Source organism: Dermacentor silvarum, chromosome 11, assembly GCF_013339745.2.
Source record: "Dermacentor silvarum isolate Dsil-2018 chromosome 11, BIME_Dsil_1.4, whole genome shotgun sequence".
Lineage (NCBI taxonomy): Eukaryota > Metazoa > Arthropoda > Arachnida > Ixodida > Ixodidae > Dermacentor > Dermacentor silvarum.
Window position 1 is genome coordinate 93,540,860 of NC_051164.1, and position 16,971 is coordinate 93,557,830.

The 16,971-nt window shown below is 46.6% G+C and overlaps 1 protein-coding gene across 2 annotated transcripts in view; it reads left to right on the forward strand.

The window, feature by feature from the left end:
- The window catches only part of LOC119432743 (uncharacterized), a 218,015-nt gene that overhangs the window by 186,743 nt on the left and 14,301 nt on the right, over positions 1-16,971 (forward strand). The window lies entirely within an intron of this gene.

Sequence of the window (16,971 nt, forward strand, 5' to 3'; positions counted from 1 at the left end):
CTTTCTTTCTTTCTTTCTTTCTTTCTTTCTTTCTTTCTTTCTTTCTTTCTTTCTTTCTTTCTTCTTTCTTTCTTTCTTTCTTTCTTTCTTTTTGGTAGAATTGATGAGTTCAGCGGTTCGGAGTTGCGCACGTCCTCCGTCTCAATGGCCGAGATTAGTGTGGCGATTTTCTTCACTCGTTTACTGCCCTTGGAACTTGCGTGTTGTGCCGGCGTTGTTGGGTGGGCAAGAGTCAACTGGGAAACTGGGTCTGAGCAAGATTGCTTAGAGTTCTCGGAGAAACCTTGCTCGTGGTTAATTAAGCTGCAAGTTCTTCCGCGAAAAAGTTAGCTTCGACGAGAACGTTTAGGGAGTTAAACTAACCACGCCCCCCTTTTCCCACCGGAGTTCCGGAAGCTTAATGGTTAAGTCGGTTTATTCATCGTGCAGCGAGACGTAACCTCCTTTGCGTCGTCGCCTTTTAGTTAGTGCAAGTGAACGCCAGAAATGTGTTTAATCAATTTTGTTTGGAGTAGCGTTGGCCATTCAGGAATTCCCGCTTACGTTTTATTGAAAATACGCAGTCAGCGTAATGTAGACCTGGTCAGAGGAGAAGGCGACGAGAGGGTTAAACTCTGCACTAACAATTGTTATTTTCTTCTAAGACTGTTTACTCAGGTTAACTTAGTTAGACGAGTACAGATTTAGCCTCTGTTCTCGTCCCTTTTAAAGCTGCTTTCGCATTTTGAATAGCGTGGTTTCCCACAGACCTATCAACCAAACCGCTTAAGTTCAGCAGGTTCTGTTTTGCTATAGGTTGATATTTCCTACTATTCTCGTTCTGCGCCCACAGAAAAGGTTTGGTAATATCATCTCGCTGTTTCTGAATATTCCCCTAAGAGTCTGTAAAGCGATTTAAAAGCTTCGATCGTGCCATTTCCGCTTAGAAATTAAGAATTGGTCGCTCGCGCAATGTATGATATCGAGTAGACGAATTGTCTTCGTATCACTGGTGGTTTTAATTTGTATTATTAGTGTTAACGACTGCACATTTTCTTTAATGTCCGCCCTAGCGTATCGGCGAAACAAAGCGCCAAGAGTATGTGGCGGAACATGTGTTTGGAGCATACGTGCACTGTACTTCAGCGGCTATCCACCGCCTCGTTGAGAAAAAGAAAAAAAAAACGCAGCCGGACGGAAAGAACGGGAACACTTTGCCCGTTTCCTCGCATACAAGCTGAGCAACGCAGGCCGTGATACTGCCCTACATTCGAAAGGATCAAACGCTCCGGCCTCTAGAATTTCTGTTCCAGTGAGGCGTGCGGCTTAACCTCGCGAGGTAAACGCCGCCTGCTTCGGTAATCACGGTGTGGACGAACAGACCAACAACGCGTGCCATACTTTCTTAACCTTATTTGCCGGCATTGTTCCGAAAATGAAACAAACAAGCAAGAAAGTAAACAAGAAGGAACCAAGGGTGGCTGCGAACGAGACTACATAACTCTTGAGTGTAACAATTTTTTTTAATTTTTTTGTAGCTTCTGGGAAGGATTAGCGGTATGACTGTCCTACTTCTGGAAAGGGCAAACTCGGCCTTGTCCGCGACAGTTGTCTCGTGTCGACACATATTGGATCACAGGCGTTGGCACGCGCCTTACACAACGTCGTATTATAGCAGCCTTGTAGATCAGCCCTGTTTTCACAGCTAACGGGAACAGATTAAGCAGACTCGCAAGCGAGCATCCGTTCACCTACACATACAGGTTATCGGAACCCACCAGCAATTGTCGCCTCACACGTCTACACCGTCGATGGAGCTGTGCAGCTATCGGTGGGGTTCATTCAGATCAAATATGGCCATTTATTGAATGATAAGGAGATACTCCTGTCCACCACGTTGTCGTAGACGAAGTTCCGAGAGTCTTCTACAATTGGCATTTTTATTATTACTATTGTCAACCGTTACACAGGAATGACAAGCTGACGGGCAAAATTGAAGTAGAACAACTCTGACGCGTATCCGCTTATCACCTGAGCCTGTTTTTCTTGTTTAACGGATGACTAAAGATAAGCGTTGGAGTTGTATTTAAGAGTATCATCATGAAGTATTACAGCATTCAAAATTACCTTCACACCATATGCTACCTCAGGATAGGCTTACGAAAAACTTAAACGTGCGCCTAAAGTGTGAAAGAATGTCTTCGTATCCACGTTTTCTCAGTGTTCCTCATTTGACTTGGAATTTTAACTGTCTCACATTTTACGGCATCCTGTAAACACTTGTTGCAAAGTACAACAGCAATTTGCGCACATGAATGGATACAACTGCGTCAGTTTCTTCTATATAGTGTACCGTCTTGTTGAATGCTGCGTGAGCGGAGAGCTGTTTTCTAACACACCGGTGTGTTTTTTTTAGGGAAACCTACTCATGACGTCACAATCCGGCTTTCCTTTGCCTAAACGTCGCGTTTCTATTTAGAAGTTCTGAACCGGTATGTCGCGTAACAGCGGTAAACGGTAGAAGTTTACTTGAATGGCTGATGTGTGATCAAGGAACAACCTGGAGCTAAACGCGCAGTGAACGCAAAAGTAAGCCTCTATATGAATGAATCCCATCAGCGTCACACGCACACTGCCAAATCTGGAAAGGATAATCTGCTTCCAGTGTTTTTTCTTGTATTTCTGTTTTATTCTGGTGGGATATTATTATATATTTTATTATATTATCGGTACAGCATGCTTTCAGCACTAGAAACAATGTCAATGCAACGTAATTTTTATAGTTCTGAGAGCATGAGCGAGAAATTGGAAGAATAAGTTGAGGCTCAGGCTTAATCGCTCATCAATAGTTTGTCAGGTCATGCACCCACTCGAGCTCACACTCATGTCCACTCACACCAGCACCCACTCATGCACATTAAACTGGCATCCAGTCACACTCACCGGCACTCATTCGCATTCAAACTCACGTCAGGTCACACTCACAGGTACTGAGTGTTCACGCTCATGATAACGTGCACTCACACGCCTCGTCACACTCACGCATACATACATACATACATACATACATACATACATACATACATACATACATACATACATACATACATACATACATACATACATACATACATACATACACACACACACACATACACACACACACATACATACATACATACATACATACATACACATACATACATACACACACACACACATACATACATACATACATACATACATACATACATACATACATACATACATACATACATACATACATACATACATACATACATACATACATACATACACACACACACACACACACGCACGCACGCACGCACGCATACACACACAGACACACACACACACACACACACACACACACATACATACATACATACATACATACATACATGCATGCATACATACATACATACATACATACATACATACATACATACATACATACATACATACATACATACATACATACATACATACATACATACATACATACATACATACATACATACATAAAACATTGCGTTGCAAGTGAATATGGTTTCAAGGGCGTCATATTCACGTGGTAACGCAACTGAGGAGAGGTGCCGCTGTTCCACAGTGCAGAAAGCTTATTTTTTCGGACACGGACAAACAAAAATACGGAAGAAAACAATAAATCGAATCAAGCTCAGCTATAGGTTACGGGGCAAGCGGGCCGGCCGGCTAGACGGATGATCACGAGCAAGCGTGAAGACCGCGACGCATCGACCACGGTGACCCGATTCCGAGAACCCAACACCCTCCCCCTGGTAGTAAACCTAGCGCGCGCGCCACGGTTCTCCGTGCCCCACGATCTGGCGAAAACTGGTTCCTCCGCGATTGCTGTGGGGTGTTGCGCGCTAACCTCACACAGCGTCGGCACCACGAATCTTTCTTTTTTTATTTATTCTCACGATCATGTTCTTTACTTTGTGCTCCCTCCGCCATGTACACCGTCTCAGTGAGCGCGCCCAAATCGAAATCACCGGTTCCGGTGCCAAAAGCACCTTCCGTGAGCTGGAACAGTCCTTCAGTAGTGAAGGGAAAGCTTCGCGAAAACAGAAAAAAAGAAGAAAGAAAAAGAATCATCATGGCGCCATGAGGCTTTGTGTAGGGCAGTTGGTCCCTGGGGAGTGAACTTGGTTCGTGTGTGTGTATGCCCTGTGCGGCTTTACGTGCAAAGAACGTATAATAGTATGTCGTTGAGCCTTCACCATACGTATAGATCCCGCCCACTGCTATAAAAAGAAATCACCATTGGGCAAGCTGACAGTGGAATATGTGAGTCACGACTGTTCCAGAGCAGAGGCGCCACCACGAAGGAGAGTAGAATGGGAAGAGAGTCTTGTTTTCCTTAATATATTTTAGGGATTGCGTTCAATGAATCTTTGCTTAACAGGGCTGAATTTCGTGACGACGAGGTAACGTAAGGACCGCTGAACCCTAACATGCCAGCTCAGGTTTGACATCGGTCCATAGTTCGTGGCTACAAACTGACCGAACCGAGACTGATCTCTTTCTAGCGAGTCTCTCCTGAAAAATATCTTGCTAAAGAATAAGTATCGACAACAACAACAAAAAAAAAAGCGAAACCCGTTTCATTAGGCAGCGCGCTGCCTAATTAGTCCCGATTTAGCTGCTCTGCATCCGAGGGAAATGCAGTCAAAAGCAGCCAAACGTAATTCTACATGACTTAGCCATGAGGGACGGCGTCATGAAGGACGCAGAGTTTGACACCATATATGGTCCACTTGACAAGCACCTGTATCTCTGAGTACGCGAGCGGTTTCTGCAACTCATCTGAATGGCCCCCGGGCACGGAAACCTCGACCTCCCGGACAACAGCATAACGTCATGGCCCCTGACGACGGCAGCGACTGAACCTGCACGATGCTTTTAGGCAGGCATGGCACACATTTGCTATAGGAATGCACCGGATTGAACGGCGAAGCAAACAGTATCGGAATTACTACCGGATTGACAGCGTCGTGCAAAAGCACGGCTATGTAGATGAGAGAGGACAGCGACGTTCTAAAAAAAAAAAAAAGAAGAAGAAGAAAGGGCTCCTTTGTTTCGTTATGCGGGAATGTCGCTCCGGTATGCGCTATACGGCCGGAAGGTGGGCACGGTGAGGCACGTGACCTCGAGAATATCGAAAGTAAAATGAAAGAAAGGTGCTCGGAAAGGTGAAGGCAGAGATTTACAACGGCCGAGGAATAGAGCGCGCAAAAGCAGTTAGTGTGGCCTTGAACCGCCCTTAAGACTTCAAGAAGAACCGAACAGCAAGAACACTACATACCACCCCCTCCGGTCTTCGCCGCCGTTCGAGGCAGCGTCGTACGTCTCGCGTCGTAAATTTTGACCGACCACGCCCATTGCTCGGTGTGTTTGTGTGTTTGTATTGGTCCCCGTGCGTGCGCGTTATACGGCGTGACGGTATCCGATTTCTCCGGTGTGTGCGTGTTTTGCTTTGTTTTCCTGCTTCTTTCGCGTTTTCTGCTCCGTCCACCGAGCCATCAGCGAAGCCGTATAGCCAATGTGTTATGGGGGGCATCTGCTCGCGTACACTGCGTGTCGTTCGAAGCGTCTGCATGACGCGGTGGTCTTGGGCGGCCGTAGTCGTCAAGAAAATGGCCGGTGAAGAAGCGAAGGAGCGCCCTTTCGAGGCGTCGTTTCGAAGAACTGTGCAGCCATGTGTGCGACAAACCATACACACATTGAAAAACAGTTTCTCCCAAGCGAAAGCACAGAAAAAAACTTCTTACTTTGTTTTTCTTTTTTTTCTGTTTTGTTTGATATGTTAAGTACACAGGAATGAAGCACAGATGCGGTGTATACAGGTAAACCGCATTTTGACGGGCCCGAAATTCAAAAATGCATGTGCACTTATATATAGATGTACACCCGTGAGGAAAAGTATACGGACCACAGGGTTGCCGAAAAAAAAAACTGAATTTCTTCGTAATTAACATGCTTAAACTGAAATTTACGAGTACACTTGAAAGTTCGCAATGCCAAGTTTGAACTGCAGTTCGCAATGTCAAGTTGCATTCGCAGGCAGTTGCAAAAATCTATTTTATCGCGCAATCCCTGGTCCGTATACTTTTGCTCACGGGTGTACGTCAAAGTACCCTTGGTGGTCACAACTAGACCGGAGACTTTTTGTTTGTGGAATAATTTGTTGCTGTGCTTCCAGGGTCGCTTGCCTTTGTAACGATGACTTGATTCAGGCTTCTGATTATAGATTTGAGATTGAGCCACGTCTTCTGTCTTCAAACCGGCTTCACAGCTATTGCACATTGAACACCAACCAATGCTATTGCGCGTAACAGGCGTTCTCAATAGATTTCTTTTAATATAGTTCGTGTATATGCTGAGGAATTTATGGTGATTGTAGGACATCAGGCTAACCACTAACTGAGAAGATATGTCAACATCGTTATGCAACGAGGCCATGTGAAGCCGGAGTTCTGAGAAGCGCATGGTTTTTGCGTTGTTTATCTTGTAGGCAGGAAGGGGACGTCGGACATGGAAAGTACAGGGAGAGATAATAGTTCTACAAGCTGGTACGCATTTCGGTGGAACAAAAATACCTAAGTAAAAAAAAAAGGGGGGGGGGGGAGCGAAGAGGGCATAGCACAGACAATTTTCAGGACAAAGAAAGCCACGTGGTATGACTTCAGCTGTAGCGACAAACCGGGTTTCGACGTGGGTCAGAGTACTAATGCGTCCGCTAACGACCACCCGAAAATGGCGTCGAAGGCGTTGGCCACGTTATTCTCTTTTATGACCCCCTTCTGGGTTATTGTGCCGTCTACTAACTCCCTCACGGCGTTGTTCGCCGAGGTGGTGATGAGGTAGCGCAATGTCCTCGCGTCTATTTGTTTTTATGTTTATTTTTTTGCATCAGACTGAAAGCCATCGCCAGGAACTTTCGCTCGGCATTTTTCTTTACCTTCGCACGAATTTTCACTGGGGCACGAAGCCAACGCTACTACGAATTCGAAGCATTCTTCACGCAGTTTCGTTTGCTTGTTTCGTTTCTGTGTACTTTCTGTCGGTAATATTTTTTGCTGAGTTCGCTACAGCAGGATGCACCCGGACACGAAGGCGTGTTGGGGGTGTGTCCTTATGGTCCGAACGCGTCGTTTGAGGGTGTGCGGTCGGGAATGCCTTCGCATATGCGGCGAGATATAGCTATCCGTACCGATGCCCCCCTTGTGGACTACAGGTGCCTGCATACTCCCCCCCCCCTCCCCCCCGCCTTCTTTTCTCGCGCATTTTTGTTGTTTTGACATCTTTAGGCGTTGAACGTGACTGTTGACACCTTGAAACTAGTCTACAGCGCAGTCACGTGCAGACGCATTAACCTGGAAACACCATTGCGGGCCAGACAGTGAAAGTGACCGAGTCCGTATATTATTACTTTCATATTTTAGCTTTGTTTGTTTTCTGAAAGTGAGTATAACCCATGCGGCTTCTATATTATGGCACGTTTTCATTTTCCACGCTGCTTCTTTCTTTCTTTTTTTTTCTTCAGCCGGCGTAGTCTATACATAAATGCCGCGGCAATTTCCTATAGCGCGCGGCGTGCTATGCGCCGGTAAAGCTCTGTGGGAAGTTTCGCTTTAAGAACTGCGATTGGCCGTAATTGAAGTTCAGCTTAACCACTGTTCACTACAGCGTTATAACTCGCGCAGTTGATGATGAGTATGTATAATGTTATAGTATGTATAATAGCCATAGTATTAGTTCAGCCATACTATGGCTGAAGTCAGCTCTCTCAAACGCGAGCATCCCGCTAGCATTAACAAACGCACAGGTGAGCGATGCCTCCCTGGACGCCGGGCGAGAGCTTAAATTTAGCTCAGACTGCGTCACGTGGGGCGCGACAAAAGCGCCATCTGCGCACGCCTCCTATGCAAGATTCGAATAATGACTTCGTTTCTCGACACGATACCATCGCAATGCGCGTGGGGAGTACGATTGAAAAGAGATAAGCGATGACAGCATTACATATCTTTGTTACAAGCGGGTTTAGCAAGCGACCCTCTATGCTGACCGAATTTAAAGACGTTTAACGTCACACTCGATGAATAGGGGCAGCATAGTTTCCCGTGAGTGTTTGACAACCTCGCCCAGCCCGAAAGATACAACTGCAGCATACCAAGCCCAGGAGCCAACATTTCAATTCGTGCCTGATCGCCCAGGGAGGTTCATAGGCCTTCTCCCGGGCCAACGGAACTTGCTTCTTGGGACAAGTTGCGCCATGGCGCATCGTACATTGTACAATGCTCATCATCGGCAGCGCTCGCGGCTTCCCACAAGACGAGGCGACCAACCCTTCTCCTCCCCTCATCCTCTTCCCTTCCGGGGCTTTAAGCTTTTATTTATCCATTGTATGTTGTTCTTTCTTTCGAAATCGTCAACTCGGCGAGGTTAAGCTCCTCGTCTTCGCTGGCGTAGGAAAGCGAAAGTGGTTACCGCCACCGCCAATGCGCACGCCTATACCACCCCGTCGGCGAGCGCAAACAAATTGCTCGAAAAGCGACGTCGTATATTTCACCCGCGGTAGGCCGCCCGGTCGGCCGGCTGCTAAGCTGAGCTCGTCGCACCCGCTCGCAAGACAAAACCGCATTATATCTACCCTCCCTCCTGCCCCGTAGACCCCCCCGTCACAGCTAGGCGGTCTGTTCCCCCCTTTCTGTATCCTTTAACGCTCGCATCTAGGCTATACACACTTCTCTCGGATCAATGACTCGTCGTCTGCTACGGAAACCCACACAGCAGAAGGCACCGGCGAGCGTCGTACGCAGTTTCTTTTCTCTTTTTTTTTTTTTCTTTTTTTTCCTTCTAAGTTGTTTCACCTGGAATCGTGAAAAATGCTTCTATCTCGCTCGTGGCCACACATCGCGTTGCAAGTTTTTCAGGCAATCACGCGAGTCGACAGACTTTAGTGCGTTTGTTTTTGTTTTGTTTTTTCATTTTGCTCGTTTTATTTGCGTGTTTGTTCTGTACTGTTTGATAGACACCACGAACCTATACTAGCTGCCGCCATTTGCTTTGCCGCGTCTTGCGCTGTTTCTTTTGAGCTTTACGTGCTGTACTCGGTGGCTATGCATTTCTTTTTTGTTTTCGTATGTACAGCACTGAGAAGATACCGTAATATTCAGCATGTAACACCGAGGTTTATTTTCCCGGATTTTAGTGCGTCGAATTTGCTTTTCGCGTTACTTGCAGGCGCGGAACAATGTTGATTTGGTATTTTATGACCCAAAGGAAATGCCGAATGTATTTCGGTCGTAGCCTACACCTCTCCCTCTATTAGCAGCGCGCGCGCCTTTGAAGCTGGTGACCTTTTCCTTTTGCTTACTCTGCGTTCTGTGCTATTGTTATCGTCTTGACTGGTCTTTTAATACGTTTAATTTCTTGTTAGTAATCATTTCATTATTCGCAACACCTTGGTGGTCACGTTAGCAGGGTCTAGCACTTGTCGCGTATGATTAGGAACTGGATATTTATGATCATCAGCCACAAATTGAACAGAGTAGCAGGGAGAAAGTGTTTCTAAATTTAGCATTTTTCCACCCAATACCCACCCTATCCAACCATTACTTAGCCTAACATAATACCGCAGTCATTCGCGCACTTTCAGTGACCATTGAAATCAAAGATTATTGAAATCCGTGAGCCCCAACATCGCCCTTCCGCAATCTCGCACAAAGGAGCTAATTAGTGACGCGCATTTCAATGGTCTTCGGTTTCAAAACTCATTGCGGTGTAACCTTACCTAAACCAACCAGTAATGCGAACAGGGTAAGATGTATACAAGCACTCGTCCGTCCCAACGTGTTTTGTTTGCCGGGGTGGTATACCGGTCAAAATGCGGTATACCTACCGGCATGAAGCCGCGCACTTGTTGGGTTATAATTCTGGTTCGCGTCACACGTCACACCATAGCTCTGTTTGTTTTGTGCGTTCATTGTTACAGTGCCGTTGTTTCTACGGAGCTTCGGGAGTGAGCGTTAGGCGAGAAAAAGCTCGTTCGTGGTGAACATTGACCGAACAAATGAGGCCTTGAAGAATGGGGATCCGTGCGCATAAACTGGCAGAGCTGTTGGGGGGTGGTTCTAGGTCTGGAGCCGGGATTCCTGGAGAAGCAGGCGTTTGCATCGCCATTCTTTTGTTTCTTCCTTTCTCTCGTTTCATCGTTCTGTTTTCTTCTGCTTGTTTCTCGCTCTTTTTGTGTTTGTCTGGTTTGTTCTGGGGATGCTTTCGCATCTCACGCGCTGTGGGCGAAGCGAAAGTTTCTGGGCGGGCGTGGAGGATCTTCCTGAGTGAACCAGGATACGAGGGCAGGGCTGCCTTCGACGCTTCGGGCTTTTGATATCACGTTCTTTGTTATTTCTTCGAATAGAAAGAAACCGAAAATTTGTAGGCTGAAGTACGGGGTGGAGGAGCCGGTATGTGGGAATGACGTCACACTGCGTCAACTTTTCCGTATAGGAGCTACAGGCATCGCAGTATAGAAGACGAAACAAAATATGAGTAGCATGTCGCACAGGAAGCGGAAAACTCGGAAAGAACGGTCGGGTGTGCCGCGCCTGATGCTTGGAGAGAGAGATAGGAAAGGGTAAGAAGATTACCCAAATGCAAGTTTTCGTTTTGCCACTCTTGAAATGAATTCCATTCTGGTGTTTTATGCGTCAAAAACGACAGGATTATGAGTCCCGCCGTAGTAAGGGGGAGGGGGGGGGGCTCCAGCTTTATTTTCACCACCTGGGATTCGCTAACGTGAAACATTTGTTAATTCCCGAAGCGAGCAGAGCGAGAAGATATGCTAGCATGAATGTTGTGATGCTGTGTAGCTCTTTGCTGCTGACCATTTTTCGCGGGATCCCCACTCTTACAATGTTATCGCTCGGCGTGAGGCACGCCTACTGTACCCGAAATTTCTGTAAAATTGTTGCCAATTCTGTAGACAAAGAGCCTTGTTTGATAAGATAGCGCACGTGCGACGCGAACAGTGTCGTAGGTACTCGAATTTACTCGAGAACCAGTGATTGTGCTGGTGTGCGCGCAGGATGAGTCACGTGTGAAGAGCGGACACACTTGGCGCGTGGGTTCAGATTCGACGCCCAACGACTGGGCTCCCCGCTATGGTTTTGGTTCGTGGTTCAAGTCTTGCTTGTTTCCATGGGCACGAGTTCGTCCAACAAAGGGTTACGTTCTTAACCCACACTTATGGTATAGTTTGATTGCTTACCAATCGATGCAGTTGCTGTCTAAAAACGTCCAGTTACGTTGCTATCGTTATGTTTTGTGCGTGCTAGCGCTCGGCGCTATAGTCACTGAGGAAGGCGAACACACATTGATGTCCTGCAAATTTAAGTCGCGTCATACGCATACGTGAACATGCCGTCTGCTCATAAAAATGGCAAGCAGATGGTGGAGAGAAAGAAAGAGAGAGAAAATAATAATAATAAGCCTGCGTGGGTTGAAATAAAACACTTGATTTCTACCTTCGTGCGTGGATACTTTGGATGCAACTGAGCACGCAAGTCATTTTTTTTCTATATTACAGAAACCGTTATTCCCACATTTCAACTGCACTTCTGCGGCCTGTATCACCACGAGCTTGCGACATCATCGCTGATCGCTCCGTTGTCTTTTCTCAGTGATCACAAATCCCGCATGGTACAGTATAAGTGCGGCTGGTTGCGGAAGATATATAACGGAACGGTTGCCAGAAGAAAGGATCGCCCAATCTCCTGGCGCGCGACGCCTGTGTATTCGAAGTATCACGGATACGTTATCTGCTGCAGGATAGGATTTTACGTGCCAAAACCATGACGTGATTATGACGCACGCCGTAGTGAGGGACTCCGGATGCATTTGGACCACCTGGGATTCCTTAAGGTGCGCCCAATTCACCGTACACGGACGTTTTTGCAATTCGCCACCATCGAAATGCGGCCGCCGCGGTTGGGATTCGATCCCGCGCCCTCGGGGTTAGCAGCGCCACTCCAAAGCCCACCATGACGGGTGCAGGATGAGTAAATTCTCACCCTTTATCTTAGCTATCTATACTTGACGTTCCTTAAAGGACCGGCAAAAGCCGTAGCCTTCTCTGGTGTACATGGAGTTAATGAGCGGGAGCCTTCGATCTGACCGTTGTCGGCTGCTGCAAGGACCGTAAGTATGTAAACAGTTTACATGGCAGTCGGTGGCCGATAGACAGTTTGCGTGTTCTCATCGTTTTCGCCTGTGCAAGGTTGCCAACATAGTTCAGCCTGGCAGCCCTCACTCCGTTTTTTCTTATCACGTGTATCTTCGTACGGAATGGCGCACGAGTTATAGGCCGGAAAATCGAAAGATCGCCTCTTTTTTTTTCGATCTTATACATGATCTTTTACGGTCTATAGACACCTACACATTCTTAAGGTATAGTCAGCGAAATAGAGGCCGGAAAATACACCACCGTCATGTTATCTTCATTCGTTGTACTTGACACTGCTTTCTATATAGAGACGCTCCGAATATTCTTAAATGGGTAGTCCGCGAATAATAACAAGGGAAGTGCACGGTCTTTATCGTTTCTTCATTCTTTCTAGATGACACATTCTGTGTTCTATATACGGTCAATATAGCTCGAAAAGATACTCCGTGGGTATAGGGCGGAAAATAAAACGATTTTCTTTTTTTATCTTCGTTACTTTACACGGGAACCCCTTCAAGTTTTCGAACGCCCTATACCAGCGTCATTTCCTCCATTCCACGAAGGTCAGCCATGAAAGGAGTATTTTGGGTCGACGCCTGGCTTCGGTGATATAGGCGTGTGCACGTGGAAGCTGTAAAAAAAGAAAAAAAAATGTTTAGTTTGAAAAGCACATCGATTCAGGGAAATCGTCCGGAACCTTTCGTCCCGCCTTCCGTCGTATTTCTTTCTTTCTTTCGATGCGCCAAGCTCCAGTATCGTCTGTTCATCAAACAAAAATTTTCTTTTCGCATAAAGTAAACAGCGACGGCGACCAACTGCGTGATGGTTGTCGTGTTCAGCGACCGTGACGGAAGTCGTGCCGCTCCGCTCGTTTCCGCTGCCAGAGCGCGCCACCGCCGAAGCCTCGAAAAACGCGGCGTCGGGTCTCCTTTTGAATGCGCTTCAACGCCGAGTCAGGAAGGAATGCATAGAAAAGGCCCTTTTTATTCTTTCTTCCTCACAGCGGAAGCCCGAAATGACATGTAGCTTTTTGATCAGAGCCGCGGCCCTGCGACATGAACTCAAGCGACGTGAACCCTCCCCCCTCACACCATTTCTCCACACACCCCACTCACGAACCCGCACACATACAAACACAATCGCAAACGAACACCCTGACTGGCAAAACACGTGTTCAAACACGTATGCATACGCAATTCTACTAGTGAACGGCTCTCCACCGTTAAGCTTTCGAGGGTTGCGGTCCATTTCTCTTCCTTATTTCGTTCCCATTTTGCGATGTATACGGCCGCGCTGTTATCTAACGCCAAGTGGTTGTACCTCTCCCACGCCTAGGCCTATCTGACAGAAACTCGTTTACGCATGCCGTAACTGAGGCGTATTTGCACTTTACGGGTGGTTAAGTCGACCGGCGTAAGCGAGACGGCTCTCGCGCGCATGTTCAGGCGAGTCGCTCGAGCCTTGGGGACTCCTTGAATATTGGATTATATACACGGATCACGTATCAGTTGCCCAGGTTATATAAAACCATCATAAGGTCAGGTAGCCCGACGTCAATTAGGAAAATCGCACAGAGTATCCGTGTTTTATATGTATTGCAGAAAGCGAGCGTGATGCTGCAAATGAAAACTTTGTAAGCAAATGTTTGCATTTTTTAGTTCATAAATGCGAACCAGCTCTGCACCTGGAGGTGAGATTGGGAATATACTTAAATGTGGCATTCTGGGCGAAGCCGTACAAAACTTTGTATAGCAGGCTATAGATAATTTGCTATAGCCCATAGATATCCACGGAAAGTTTGTGGACTTTTCGTAGCTGCCTTACTCCTTTTTGTCCACTTTCGTCACTGGTGTTTCTGCACACAAGTCGCTTAGAAATTTTGGGACCACAATATACCAAAGGAAGTACGGACCTGTCAGCAACTTTAGTCTGTAGACAGACGATATGTTTTGTACGGCTTTAAAAGACCAATCTTCAATGAGGCAAAGCAGACTACATAAAATCTACACAGACTATCTATACGCTGTCTAAATTCATCTTTACATAACACACTGCAAATGTTCAAATTGCTTCGATTGCTGCAATACATTTGATTTTTCTAGCAGCGCCATTGTCTTTGAAGAATGTCACCTTGCGGGCAAGGGAATAAAAAAATAAAAATACGTTGAATGCCCTGTCCACGTTACGTATCCGCTGGCTCTAATGAACGGTTATTTCACGTGCCGAGGTACAAAGCGTCATTATTCACTTTCGTAATAGCAGAGCTCCGTAACCGCTGCAGCATGTCTCTGTCTGGGTATACCCATGAGCTCTAATATGCTGAATAATAACAAAAAGGAAAAGAAAAAGAAAATGGCGTGTCCATTAGGGGCATTGTCACTGCAGTGCGAGCTTAGCGCTTCGTCGTCACGTTGTTGGGGAATCCCGGGAGATTTCTTGACTCTGGGATCACAAGAGCCGCGCGTTAGTTCTACGCTTCCTCGCCGTGTCTCGAGCATGCGGGGTGCGCGATCTCGAACAAAACGCGAACAGCTGTTTTTCTTTTTTTTTCTTTCTTTCTTTGCCGTAGCATCAAACGCTCCGACGCTCACGCAAAACCGAACACAATGCGACGGTGGGGATCCTTCTTTTCGATCGGGTCAACGCCACACGAGGGAGTCCATTAGACTACCGAACAACAAGCGCTCGCTCTCGCGATGGTATCTTCGGGAGTGGTTGGCGAGCGGACGCCTCCCTGTAGTACATACCCAGCGCGCGCTAGGCCTAAGTGAAATGAACAGTCAATGTCTCAACTCTTCAGTCACGAGTCGCGTGTTCGGCGATGCGTGTTACTGCACCATAAGTCGGGGGGGAGGGGGGGGGGGGGTGGCAGGCCTTGAACGGAAGCTGCTGCTGTTGTTGGGAATGGGGTGCGTTGTACTCGGACTATCACGACGCAGCCATAAACGAAAGCCACACCACGGCTCCTGGGCGAGACACTCGACGACTTCGGCGTCCACCCCATTCCGCGGTGGGAATTCCGGCGACAATAGTAGCGCCAGCGAGGCTGCTGCTCTTCGCGGGAGGCAACGACATGCGAGGAACGCCGTTTTGGAACGCTTACAGGTGCGCGTGTCGCCCTGTTCAACCCCTCTGTTGTCCATCGCCTTGCTTTCTCCGCCCCGACACCCTTTCTTTCTGTCGTTGTTTCTTTCTCGCTCTCTTTTCTTTTCTCGTCCTTTCCGAAGAGTAGGCAGGCGTTGTGCCCCTTCTGGTGGCAGTTGCCAGCCTTTGCTTCTCGCTTTCTCTTTCCTGTGTATATGTTTTCAAATCAAATAATAAATAATAATAATAATTCTTCGGTTCTTTTCTTCTTTTGTTGTTCTATCTGCAACTGCTTCGGGGAGCAATCCTTACCCCTTTTTTTTAAGCGGGCGTTCGTCGGGAGACGGTCAACGTCCAGGAGTGGATGTTTTGGAGAGGCGGGGATGCTATTGGAGGATGCATCCGCGATCGCGTTGTTTCTTCCTGCGTATACGAAACTGTTTACTGTCTGGCCTTCGACGACCAAGGACCGTTAAATTTCTTTATTCATTGGTACCTCAAAGAACCCCTCAGTTAACGAAGTATTACATGAGGGGTCTTTGCGCTGGTTGATTTTTTTTTTTTTTTTTCCTATAAAGAGTGGTAAGATGAGAGTGCAGCAGAAAGTCGGATGGAATGTCGTTTTAATCCTTCGCCGTTTGTACGGAGGATAGAAGATTACCCGCGGCTATGGTGGCTGAGTGGCTATGTGGCGTTCTGTCGCGAGGCCGTGGGTTCAATACCCGATCGCGGCAGCTCCGTTCCGATGAGTGCAGAATGCAAAAAGAAAAAAAAATTCATCCAGATCCGCCCACTACAACACCGTCTCTCATAGGCCCAGTGTTACTTTGGAAACTGAAATGCTGTGAAACAATCAAGGATTGAAAATGGCACGTAATGCCAGTACGCCGGTGTAAAGAGCTCTGGAGTGGCTTGTTGCGACAGGAACTGGCGATGAGCTGGGTTGATGACTGGACGACCAAGCTATCAATGATACAGAGAGAGAGGAGAGAGATACAAGCTTTTATGATACGCTGTAGATGTTAGCCTCGCTGTTGGCCTGCCATGCTGCTCCAGGGTGCTGGGTGATGTTTATACAGTGATAAACGCTTAACAGCACACACGCACCCACATGAATGATACAGTTTTGTGAAATAGGTAATGGCATGTTTCAAGCTCGAATTTCAGGATCGTAATGTTCGCCCTTGATCTAAGTTCCAGCATTTTATTTATTTATTTATTTATTTATTTATTTATTTATTTATTTATTTATTTATTTATTTATTTATTTATTTATTTATTTATTTATTTATTTATTTATTTATTGCAAATAATGCAGACAAGGAATCGGCGTGAGAAGGAGTGGTTAATAATCACATAATTTGGCTCACTAGACATAGCAAAAAGTTCCGAGTAAATAAACATTGTTGGGTGATGCTGAGTAGATTCAAGAGCTTTTGACCGGTTAGAAAGATGTTGTTCTGAAATGGCGCATGACTAATCCAGTTTGGGATGCAGCAGGTGTTAGGACGCAACAGGTGGCGGTGCACCCTAATGTGTGACCTAATGTTAAAATGTATTATTGCAAATCCTTTCATGTGACAAGTTTCATCACTGCCCCCCCCTCCCCTCTCCCCTGCCCATGTAGCTTTTATGGG